Here is a 12,622-nt window from a genome sequence, read left to right as displayed (position 1 = left end):
GAAGGATGTGAGAAACTGTCTATAGAACATTGCACCTGGTGTATTTTGACTAGCAGAATGGAGGGGGGAAAAAAGCCAGAACAGTATTTCTTTTGCCTTCTGGGTCTAGAGTTGGGGATTTCTCTCTTTCCAGATGACAACCAGGAAAAAGAGCCCTCGATTATTCTCTAAATAAAATGTTTTGGTCATTCAAATAACCAGTGGGGCAATGAAGGGAAGGGTGGAGAAGATTTGGTTTCTTAAAGGAAAGAGCTCTGGGCTGGGAGAGCCACGGCCCAGCTCTCCCTCCCACTCCCTGGTGGCACCATGGGTCAGGGGCACATGGGAACCAGGCTCTTTTTATGTAAAATTAGGAGGTTACACTAAGGGAGCTGGAAGGACCCTTCTTCCTCTGGTAGCCAAGATGGTCTCCAGGGGAGACAGGGTGCAGCTGAGGCCCCAGCCGCCCTGCATTTCCGGGGTTCCCAATGAGCAGCAGTTCCTTGGGCCTTGAGACCCAGGTTCTCTGGGCTTTGGAGCAGCTTTCCTACCCACCTCCCTACCCCCACTTCCTGTCACTGATAACCTGGGGGATCCAACATGCTCCATCAGGAATGTTTCTCATCCTCAAATCCATCTGAGCAGCCAGCCCTGCTCAACTGTGCCAAGAAAATACAGTCTCTGTGTCATGAAGGTGAGCTGAGTGTGTGCGTCCTTGGTGTTTACTAACCTGCCTGGGTTGGGCTGGTGGGAAGGGAAGGCCCTGCCCTCCCTTTGGAACTTCCTTTTATGGACGCAGACTGCTGACCAATCACTGGCAGGTCTGCTCTAATCTCGGTCTGGCCTGGAGCCTCCCATCGTTTTGCTGACCCAGTCTGTAACACTGGAGGCAGGGCCAGAAGAGTTGTAAAGTTAGTGAAAAGTTAGCGCCTGTGGCACTGCCAGCAGCCAGCACTGCCCAGGGCCTGGGCCCTCCTCCCCTTTCCCCACCCTTTTCTGGGACAACGGGTTCTGTCTTTTTCACTTCCTGGGCGTGACTCACCCAGGGGCTCCCTCTCAGCATGGCAGGTATGTGTCATTTCCTTGTGTTGGTGAGACCCAGACTTTCAGTGTCCCTCCTTCCCAGGACAGATTTAGTCTGGTTGAAAGGGATGAAGGGGTTGGCCCCTGCAGGCCACAGCATAATAGATCCTGGTGAAGATTTATTATTGGGGTGAATTTACGCCCTGTGGGAGGCTTTCTGTGTGTTCACGGAGAGATGTTTGGGAGAAATGGGGGCCTGGGACAGTCTGGTTCATCCTCTTTCCTGCCACCCCCATCCCTGTCCCCAGTCCCACTGCCATCCCCAGAACTGCTCCACTTTCCCCTTACCTATCCCCCACCCCAACTTTCTGGGGACCCTTTGGCTTTGTGGGAAGCCCCTTGGTAGTGTCACCAAACAGGGGCCTGGCCCTGAGAGGCCCGTCTGCCCAGGTCCAGTCGGGGTGTGTGGCTTCTTGACTTCACGTAGGAAAGATTTCACTACATGAGGCCAGGTGACTGTGAGGATACATGTATTTACTTATTTATTTATTTATTTTAAGATTTCATTTATTTATTTTTCGAGAGAAGGGAAGGGAGGGAGAAAGAGAGGAAGAGAAGGAACCGTTGATGTACGAGAGATACACGGATGGATTGCCTCTCACACACCCCCAACTGAGGACCTGGCCCGCATCCCAGGCATGTGCCCTGGCTGGGAGTCAAACCAGGAACCTTTTGGTTCACAGGTCAGGGCAAGGTACATTTATTAAAGTGGGACAGTAAAACGAGGAAGGGCATAGCATGAGGAAGCAACAGGGGAGCCTGGGCAGAGCTGCTGTAGCCCACTGGGAAGTCAGAGAGGAGGGGCCTTGGGGACAGGTTTGGGGGATCAGCCTGGGACAAGCTGCCAGCTGCCAGCTGCCTTAGAGTTTAGGAGACACACATGCTCCTGGGGAAAGAAGTGGGGGAAGAAGTGAAAGGAAATGCATCTGGCTGCTCCCCAGAGGGAGATTGCAGGCTGGGTCCTTTGTCTAGAGGCTGTTGTCTCTCCCTTGCAGGTGGGAATCTTAGGGGCAGTCTCAGGGGAGGGTTTCAGTAGAATAGTCATCAGTTTTCCAGATGTGCTCTTTTAGGGTCGTGGTCTCCACGGATTGGTCAGTGGCAGGGCAGGTGGTATTAGTCACTGCAGTTGGTCCTGGAGTTGCCCACCTGGTTTTGCTGCTTTTCTGCGCCTAGAGCTGAAGTACAACTGAGGCCTAGATGTCATCTCCAGGGAGGAAAGGCCAGGGGAGGAGGGGGTGAGGCCCTTGTTTTCCCAGTTTTACCCTCTGTCAGGCACTCAGGCCTTCTGCCCTGGTGACCTCTGCTCCTGACTGTGAATTGCTGGGCCATTGTGTTCAGCTACCTTGTTGGATTCCTTATTTCACTTCCCAAGGAATTTTCCTGGCTTCTCACTATCCTGTCTCAGTAGCATCCTGACCCTCAATGGCAAGGCTAGAGGCTAGCAGGGGTGATGCTGAGCCCCGTGATTGGGCAGGGGGGACCCAGCATCGCAAATCCATCACTGGCCAAGTCCATCGCAGGCTGACCTGGTTAGTGCTTCTCTGTCAGGCCAGGATGAGAGAGAGTCAGCGTGCAGGCAAAGAACCATTCCCATGTGAAATTGAAAGCCACTGGGTGGAAGTGAGGTTCATTTAGTCAGTGCTGGTATTGTCAAAACTGCTTTACCAGCATCGTCTCAGAGAGACCCACGGGGCCAGGGTGGCTGGGAATTCGTATGATATCGGCTCCTGAGTCAGGTCTTCCAAGGATAGCAGCCATCGAGCTCCCCTCATGGTGGAAAATGGGAAAAAGTGCAGGTATTCCCTGGGGCCTGGGAAAATCTCCCTGTTGGGGTAGGGACTAGAGAAGGGCCAATACATTCTATCGGTACTTCTGTGGTCCCGGACCCGGTTTTGAGGGCCCCGACTTGAGCTAGTGTGAAAGAGTTTCCTGGGGGTATCCATCTAGGGAGGTGAAGGACCTGAAGAATGCATCTTGTGAGACTGAAGGACACAAGGAGGTTTAGACTAGAGAAGCTGGAGGAGCAGGTGAACTGTTGTTTATATGGGAAGGTTGTTGGGTGGAAGTGAAATGAGTTCTGCTCTGTGTATGGCAGACCCAGGAAGTGACAGAAAAGTGTAATCGGGCTGAATATAAATAAAACAAGGCTTTCTTATCATTAGAGGTCTGAGCAATGGAACAGGCTGCTAACATTTTGAGGTAGTGAGTTCCTTATCATGAGAAGAATTCAAGCAGCAGGTGACCGGGAGGGAACTCCTGCACCAGGCTGGAGTTCGGACTGCATGGACTCTTACATCTCTTCCCACGCTAAGCCTCTGTGAGGCTCCGATTTGGCTCCAGCCCTGCCCTTTCCTCCTACTCCACAATGCTCCCGTAGCCTATCTCCACCTTTCTCATCACAGGCCTCCTTCCTTGAGCAAGCCAGAGACACCCGGTCTGTCCTGTGCCTGTGCCTGTGCCTGGGGTGGGGCTTGGTGACAGCTCTCGGCAGAAGCCCCAGGAGGGTCTGCCACATGCAGAGCTGGTACCGTCACTAAGCGTTTCTGTGGCATGTTTCTGTGAATTCTTACCGGTCATCTCAGCCACCCCAGTCCTGTGGGTCAAGATTACTCTGCCGAGTGCTGCAGATGAGGAAGTAAGGAAATACCCAGGGCCACTGCAGGGCTAAGATTAGACCTGGACTCTGCCCTCCAGTTCCCGACGCCATTTGTGGAGTGCCTGGGTGCGTGTCTGTGTGCTGTACGTAGCCTCGGGTGGAATCCTAGTGCAGCCCTGAAACAGCTGCATTATTGCCCTATTTCACAGAGGAGGAAACCAAGGCTCAGAATCATCGGAACTGTGTCTGGGACACAGCTAGTAAGGGATACAGCTATGCTGTTAGCTCCTCCACCAGAGCTGCAAGGGATAGTCCCGAACATGCAGGGAGGGGGGCCCCGGGCAGCTGTGAAATGTACGTCAGGGGACTGGCTGTGGCCCCTGAATTTCATCTCCCAGGTGAGTGATGGCCTGCTTCATACGTTCCAGGTCCTGTGCTAAATGCAACTGGAAACAGTGTGTAAGGTACTATTCCCGGCTTACGAGAACCCTGTAGCCCCAACCAGCGAGCCTGACATGTTTACAATAAACAAGATGTGCCTAATACAGAGCAAGAGCTGATCTTATTAAGGGATGGGAAGGAAAGCTTTGTGACAGAGAGGGGAACGAGAAGTGCGCTTTGCAAAAAGCCTTAGACAGGCAGACACACAGGGGCATGGGACTGGGAGACACTGTGTTCAGTGCCACATGGACCAAACGGAATCGGGCCCCTGAATTCTGGAGTTTTTATTAAGCAAGCCTGATTGGCCCTCCCATTTTCCTCTACCCATCCATGGGTGGCCCCAGCCCCAAACACGACTTTCCAGCCCATCTTCTCATCCTCTGACTTAATGAATGACCTCACTGTGGTCCCACGTGCTAGAAAAGGTTGTAGATGACTCAGGCTCCTCCTCCAACTGGCTACCAATCCCTGAGGATTCCAGAAACCTTCCTGTATCCATCCCTTATTGTTGCCCCCCATTTAGGGTGAGACTAATTCTTCTTGCTTAAATGAATGCATCAACCACCAAATTGCCGCCCCAATCTATCTTAGGCATGGCTGTTGGGTAGAGTCACCTTCATAAAGAAGCCTTAGCACTTTGAATCTGAAACCAGAAAAGACACTGGAGCTCATGCTGCCTGTCACTTGCCAAACCCAATAAGCAGAGACGGAGGTTGAATCTTTACGGGCACTTTATTCAGATGGCCGTGGATCTGAGAACAGGCAGGTTCACGCCCTAAGACAAACGGTCTTACATTTTCTCTCCAGGCCAATGTTTTTATAACAGGGAATAAACAAGGTGCAGTGAGGGGTTTTGAAATTCAGGGAAAATTAGATTTAAAAACTGAGTATTATTGCCCTGGGCAATTAGCTGTTCCCGGGGTAGGTGGTCTTCTGTCTCTTCCTGGAACACATTGCCTCCACTTATTTCCAGGTGGTAATCTTTAGCAGTGCCCTAGGAGGTGGGCTGTCTCTCCCAGGAGCCAGGATGGGCCTTATCTGTAGGTTCTGAAACAAAAGCTTTAACATATTCATTACTTACTAAGCTTATAACTATTTACCTTAAACTAAAATTTTCTAACTCTCGAGTCCCCTATCAAATCCTTATCAAGCCTTCACTTTTCTGCAGTCTCGTCCACATTCATTCTAAGTTTTGCTGACAACCTTCCACATCCACCTCCCTTGTTTACAAACTCATCATCCTGGAAGGCCCAGCCTGGAGGCTGCCCTTCCCAATCAGGTGAAGTTAACCCCTTTCTCTTTGGTTGCTCCTCGGGTGTAATTTGATTTGTGGACACATCTGTCTACCCAACTTGGTTATAAGTTCCTGCCTCACACTTTGCCTCCTTTGTATTCTCTCTCTTGTCCTCCCACTTGGTGGGAGCTTAGTGATGTTGTTGAGTTGATTGTAATCACAGCCCCAGGCTGAGGGAGGGCAGGCTGAGAAAGCTGGGAAAGAGGCTGCTCGGGCACAGAACTTACCACAACGCAGCACGCTTTCTATGGGGAAAGAAACAACTTAGCAAGAACGGGGCCTGCCAAAGCCCTGGCTGCTTTCCTCCAACTACTGACCTCTCTGCTTCACTGATAAGTTTTCTCTCCTTGACCAAATTTTACTCAGGCTCCCCTGAGACCTCTTCTCAACTAGGCCTCACCCTTTGCCTGCTGTCCTTGGCCTGACAAGCTCAGTTCAGCAAGAGTCCCCTCACCCTCGATACCTAACCTAGTTCCTCTTAGTGATTTCCATCCACTGATTCCCTCACCTTGCCCATAGGCTGTAAACTCCCAGCTGCCCCTGTTGTGTCTAGAGATGCCTTCAAGCTCTCTCCCTATTGCAATAGTCTCGGATAAAGTCTTCCTTGCCCATTGAACTCCATCTCACACCATTTTTCTTTGTGCCTGCGTGTGCACACACACACACTCTTAACACAGCACGCTTCGCAAACTCCCTGTGTTCTCTTGGGCTGTCTTACGCTCTCTCCTGTGCTCAGAAAAGCTTTGGGGAAAGGATATTCAGGTATGGGAAGAAGAAAGCCATCTGTCACACCTGGCCATGCCATCCCTGTCAGCGAGGAGCTGATCACTCGTACTAGGGCCTGTGAGTGACTGCAAGGCCATGCCCTGCTCTGCAGCCTTTCAGCTCTGTGTCCATGAGGCTGTGGAAAGGACCACTGCTGCCACGGGCTGGGAGGGAGAGGGAGGGGAGCCAGCAGGCGGGAGTGGAAAGAGCACCCAAGGGTGTCTCCCTTCCAGGCTCTTCTCTGCTCTCATCCCTTGGAAAGGGCTGTTCTAACCTTGGTTCCCGCAGATTTCTCTGTCATTAGAGGCGGTTCTTGGCATATCTATTTTGGAGCTGCAGCTGGTTGCTTCTCAGAATAAACAGAGCTGTGATATTGGGATAAAAGAAGAAAGACATATTATCTGCTCTATGCCCTCCCTCTTCCCAATGTTTTCCAACCTCCACTGCTCTCTTTCTAAGGGCCTTGCCCTCAGACCCCTTCCACCTCGCCCCTGCCCTGTAGCTCTTCTTCTGCCCTCTTATAATCAATCCCAGGCTCCCCTCCCAGGTGTGAGGGCCCTGCTATGGCCAGGCCCTTGCTGGGCACGGGGCTCCAAGGCTCGCGTAGAACTCAACGTCAAGTTATACAGTAATTCATACATTGAGGACTTAAGCCAAAGAATCTAAGAGCTGGTCCAGCTCCTCATGCTTAGACGAAGCAGCTGAGGTCCCCACTGGGGACGTGAGGTGCTCAGGGTCTCAGAGCTCCTGGGGGTTAAGGTAGGAGCGGTGGCACCCTGACCGTGAAGTTGTTCTCGCACTTTCCTGTGTCATTATCAAAACGGCTGTGCGTTAATGAAATTGAAATGGGAGCTTGCTGCTGCAGGGACAGGAAGAGAAATCAGACTGTTGTTTGGGACACAGCAGATGTGAGGGTACCCTGTGTATTTATGGACTGACATGGCTTCCACGAGGGAGGAAGGCAATCGGGGATACTTTCTGGAGGTTGGAGGGTCTGGTCAGTGAGGAGAGAATGAAGAGGCTTGTGTGTGTGGCCACATTCAAGACCAAGTTTCTCATCGCCCCTCGTCGTGTGTGCGTTACACCTGGAACTGACAGGTGCAGGTGCACTGACAGGTGGATCTGACAGTGCACCCCTGGTTGTGCAAGCCTGCTACCTACCTGCTCTGGTCTAGCGGGAGCCCTTCCTTCACTGCCTGTGTCCTTTCCCACCTCCTGCCTCTTCCCTGTGCTTGCTGCGCCTTCCCTTTCATGAGCTGCACCTAACTCCCCGCCTGGCCAGCCCTGTATCTGCAGCCTGTAGTGCGGCCTGGCCCCCATGGGGTTACAGAGACGGAAGAGAAAAGGGGACAAGCCAAGGCTGCTGCAGTGGGTTTCCTTTCTTGCTCTTGTTTCATTTTCAAAAGATGAAACTGTGGTTAAATTCTCATATTAGTCTTGGGAAACTTCAGTGGACCACCAGCAGCGGAGCTGCTGCTGAGGGGTGCTGAGCTGTGAAGGGCCTACACTCTGAGCACCCCCACTGGCAGAGAGAGTTGTAGGTGTGAATGTCAAGGTCAGACACTGGAGACAGCCTGGCTCTTCCATGCACCCTGGGAGGGGGTAGAGGGTCAGGAATGTGCATTTTGAATTCAAGTGAACTTGAGATTGTGTCTCTGCTCTATCATTTCTTAGCCCTGTGACCTTGGGCTGGTTATTTAAGTGTCTTTGGAACTCTATTTCCTCATCTGTAATATGGAGCTATTAACAGTATCTATTTTGAAGAACAGTCCATCCCTTAATTCGATGCATAGTTAATTGAGCATTTTCTCCTAACCAAGCCCTGGCCCAGGCGTGATCGCAGGCTGTGGTGGGCAGGACTTGCGCACCGCCTGTCCTTGCGGTGCTCCTGTGTTCTGATAAGGGAACAGGGTGCATACACACCCTGACTTAATGCCACGATGATGCACAAACGTGCTCGATAAGTCGTAATTGTTAGTATTATGTTCAACACTAAAAATGTGGTATAAATAGTCAGGTAGAGAACCAGAAAACGTGCTTCCACTCTATAAAATGTGTAGCTTCTTCTTTAGATTTATAGCTCTTTTTTGGTTAAAGAGAGCATATTAGTCAAGGTTTCCCAGAGAAACAGAACCAATAGCACAGAGATGCATATGTCTTATGCATATGCATGTAAATATGCATATACAGCCTAAATATATGATGCATATAAATGACACATACATATGTGTATGTGCACAAGGACATTTATTATAAGCAGTTTGCTCACGTGGTTACGGAGGCTGACAGTTCCCAGGATCTGTAGTAGGCCAGCTGGACACCCAGAGGAGGCAAGGGCATAGTTCTTGTACGAAGGCTAGCAGGCTCGGGACTCGAACTTGAAAGGCAGGAAAAAGCCAGTGTCCTATTTCAAAGGCCATTGGTCAGGAAGAATTCTTTCTTATGCCAGAGAAGGCCCGCCTTTTTGTTCTATTGGACCTTCACCTGATTGGACGAGGCCCATACACGTGGGGAAAGGCAATCTGCTCACTCAGTCTCTAGATTCAAATGTTACCCTCACCCAAAAACACCTCACAGAGACACCCAGAAGAAGCTCTGACTATCTGGGCACCCCGTGGCCCAGTCAAGTTGACATGCGAAATTAACTAGCACAGGGCACCGTGGTTGGAGGATGTTGTGGCTGAGAAAGCCCTCGGGGAAGAGCTGAGTGCCCACCCTGTCCTGAAGGGGAGGGGACCCCTGGCTGAGGTCAGGGTGAGATTCAGACTAGTGGTCCTGGGGCTCAGTCCAATCCAAAGGTCTGTTTTCATTAGTTTACACTATGTTTTGTAAGTTTGTGCCAACACTTAAAAATGAAAGAGTTCACATTTAAATCTGAATTTCTTACTTCTTATGAAAAATTTAACGAAGTGGTCATGTGGAGGTCAGGAGCCGGGCTGGCTTTCCTGTTGGCTTAGCCTTCAGCACCTGTGCCTGACCCGCCGCACTCCTGTTTGGTACTACTCCCCTGCTTTATGAGAAGAGATCTGAACTTCAGGCCCCTCCCCATCCCAGTGGGGAGCCTGTCCACTGCATGCTATGTTATCTGGTGAGAGTGGGGCGGCGGGCAGCATGAGGCTGTGTTCAGTGCACACACCCATGATCTTGCCCCTGGTACCCTATAAGCTTCTTTAACAAGTGTCTGCTAATGAACCCCCAAGGATCGTAGACCTTCCGGGGATCTTTGACAGGAAGGGCCCTTGAGCAGGGGTGAAAAGCTCTGTCCCCTCCCACTAAGGAAGAGCCAAGCCACCCAGCGGACTTGGTCTTGCACAAGTGGCTGGGGGAGGACCAGCAGCTTCTCTCTGCTTATCATGTTCTGTAAGTTTGTACCAACATTTAAAAATTAGAGGCTTCACATTCAAAATCTCATGAAATACTAGAAGTGGTTGCCTGGAGATCAGGCATCTTTCCAGGTCAGGGTGTCTTTTCTTTTCCTTCAGGCTTGACCTTCAGACATGAGTGTTGAGGTGGAAAGTTCTTGAACCACAGAATCATGAAAAGCATGTGTCTTGACGTATGAGGCACAATGAAGGAACTGGGGGTGTTTACACAGAAGAAACACCTCTTAGCAGACCAAGATCTACAGGTTTGAACCAATTCTGAATGTCCCCAGAGGGCAGGAGTCCAGCCGGGGACCAATAGCTGTGAAAAGGCAGGTCTGTGGTGAGCACGATGCAGACTTTTCCAGCAATGCCAGTGCCTTAGAAATAGAAAGGCCTGGTGTATAAGTCAGTAGGGCCCCATGGCTGGGAGGCAGTGGGGGCTAGAGAGGGGGTTTGATGATTGGGTGAAAGGTAGACTGGATCAGGAGTTCCAAACCTTTTCATGTGTGGTACACACAGACAATGAAAATACAGGTAGACTGGAGGGGATTTGAACCCCCAAAGGGGTTGCCCACAGTTCCAGAGGTTCGGGCCATGGCAGGCCTGTTTGAGGGGACCCAGCATTTATCTTAAGCAGGAATGGTAAGGCACGCAGACTCAGAGACGACTCTCATGAAGGAAGTAGTTTATACTCACAGGTCCCGGGCAACAGGAGCACAGGACACTATGCAGGGCCACGTGGGGAAGCACCAGGTCAGTCGGGAGGCAGAGGGAGCAAGGGAGGAATGTGTGCAAGAGTCTTTAATGTGGTTTTCTTGGGAAGGAACAGGTGAGGCAGGGTTCGCAGGTTTAGGATGGACTAGTTCGGGTCATTTCAGTGGGTCGGGGAGCACAGGGTCTGTCCCTAGTTGTCTGGGGCGATTAGGAGTGTACGAGCAGGTAAAGGAGGTGGGGGTGGGGGTGGGGGTGGGGGTGTGAGCTCTGGATTGGCTGGTTCCTCCCTGAAGGCGCCCTCCCAACAACTGGCTAGCACTGGGAGGAATAGTCCAGAGTCGCATGGCCCCAGAGGTCAAAGAAGCAACTGCAGAAGAAATCGGAAAACATGGTTATCACAGGGTCCTGCCCACATGCCTGAGGGTTGAGATCTGTTTCTCAACATGTTGTCTATACCTCTTTCTGGCCCTGAGGTGCTGCAACCAGATAGCACATTCAAACCAGAAGTGGCCTGTGGGTCCAGACTTACTCCCTCTTTGTCAGAGAGGAAGCTGACCCCAGAGGGGTGAACCGACTTGGTCGAAAGCTCAGAGTTAAGTTGCAGAGCAGGGCCTGGAACCCAGTGCTCTCTCGGTCAGTTGTGCAGTTGGAAGGGACTGGAGGTGGCAGGCATGGGGTCTTCATCCATGAGAGTTCCCTGTAGGATTACCTGACCTAGGAAAGGCCTTTACCTGCTGCCTTGAGGGTTCCCAGGGCAGTAGGAAGACTGGGGGTCCAAAGTGCAGTCTCTGCCAGAACATCTCTCCTGGCTCCCCCTACTCTGCCCTGGACACGCAAGGAAGACTTAGAACCTAGGTCTCAGAGCTCGATGCAGCCTGGGATGAGAAGACCTGATGCAGGTCTCAGCTTTGCCCAGCACCGAGTGTCTGCTTGGACAGTTCATTTCCCTCCCTGGCGTCAGCCTTGCCAACTGAGATCCAGTCATCGCCAACTTGCTGTATAACATCCTTCCTGTTAAAATAACCATTCCTGTCCCTTCGCCCCACCTGCTCGTTCTGATCGACAGCCTCACGGTAGGCCACCTGTCTTGGCCTTCGCCTGAGGGGTCTCCACAAGACTGGAAACCACCAGACCGGATCACCTCAGAAACCCACTCTGAGACTAAACCTACATTGTTCAGGCCCTCTGGGCTGGTCCATGTGGGTAATTCATTAGCACCTCACTGCAGAGGCCGTGGAGGAGGGACTAGAGAGCCAAACTAACTCACTTCTTAAGGTCACAGCTCCTGGGTAGGGAAGGGGTAGAGACCAGAACCCAGGACCCTTGCCTGTGGCAGTCTGACCACAGACTGGGAGACTTGAACAGCAGACATTTATTTCTCACGTTCTGGAGGCGGGAAGTCAAAGATCAAGGTGTTGGCAGGGTTGGTTTCTTCTGAGGCCTCTTTTTGCTTACAGAGGGCTGCCTTCTTGTTATCCTCACGTGGTCTTTTCTCTGCTTGCAGCTGCTGTCTCTGTGTGTCCAAGTAGACTCTTCTTATGAGGACACCAGTCAGATTGGGTCAGCACCCACCCTAATGGCCTCATTTTGTCTTTAATCACCACTTTAAAGGCCCTGTCTCTAAATGCAGTCCCATTGTGAGGTGCTGCGGGTCAGGGCTTCAGCATTGGCAGTCTGTAACCCTGCCTCCCAGGCTGTGTTCTTCCCTCTGCTCTGAATGCCTCTTCCATGGTTGCCTCTCCCTCCCCCAGGTATGCACTTAGCACTGCTCCCGACCTTAGTGGGCCCAGCTGTGTATACTAAGTGTATCATGTCCATCCACGTCTGGTTCAGTATTTGTTCCTACGGCCTGTTTGTTCCCAGAAGGGCTGTGGGCTGCCAGAGAAAGCAGGGAAGCCTGTGTTCTGGAGTCTTTATTCCCCTGACCTGGCGCACAGCCATGTTCAGTTAGGCTCTTGACAAATGATGGCGATGTGATGGCGATGTTGACAGCCCAGAATAGAACCTGTGAGTGGGAGGTTAGTCTGCTCAGCTGGTGCTGTGGGACCAAGAGGGTTGTGGTTGCCACCTCAGCTCAAGGATGAGCAGGGACCATAGTTCGGATTGAGCATTGAGCAGGAGCCACCGCTGTGACTGCAAGGCCGTGGGAGAAGGTCCAGGGGTGTGTGACCTTCAGTGTCCATATGCAGCTCTAAAATCCTAAGAACTGAAGTCTAGACCCAGAGAGCTGAGAGCTTCAGGCCAGGCTCTGGCCAGGCAAGCCGGGCAGGCCCTGGAGGCTTGACTGCCAGCACCCCCCAAGCCCCAGTCTGCTGCTGGTAGGCTGAATGGCCCCTGGAGGTGTCTGCATCACTGATGTCAGGGTAGCTCATCCAAAATGATTTC

At 51.8% G+C, this 12,622-nt stretch overlaps 1 protein-coding gene across 5 annotated transcripts in view; it reads left to right on the top strand.

The window, feature by feature from the left end:
• Positions 1–12,622, top strand: part of PTK2B (protein tyrosine kinase 2 beta) — a 114,558-nt gene that overhangs the window by 32,613 nt on the left and 69,323 nt on the right. Inside the window, exon 1 of one of the 5 annotated variants that reach the window (XM_045202411.3) lies at positions 874–1,047. The exons of the other annotated variants lie outside the window; for them this stretch is intronic. The gene's annotated coding sequence lies outside the window, so the exon portion shown is untranslated. Of the gene's footprint in view, positions 1–873; positions 1,048–12,622 lie in introns of those variants that run through there. 5 annotated transcript variants of the gene reach the window in all.

This window comes from Desmodus rotundus, chromosome 9 (genome assembly GCF_022682495.2).
Source record: "Desmodus rotundus isolate HL8 chromosome 9, HLdesRot8A.1, whole genome shotgun sequence".
NCBI classification, from domain to species: Eukaryota; Metazoa; Chordata; class Mammalia; order Chiroptera; family Phyllostomidae; genus Desmodus; species Desmodus rotundus.
Note: the sequence above shows the minus strand (reverse complement) of the source record. Positions and strands in the feature narration are given on the sequence as shown.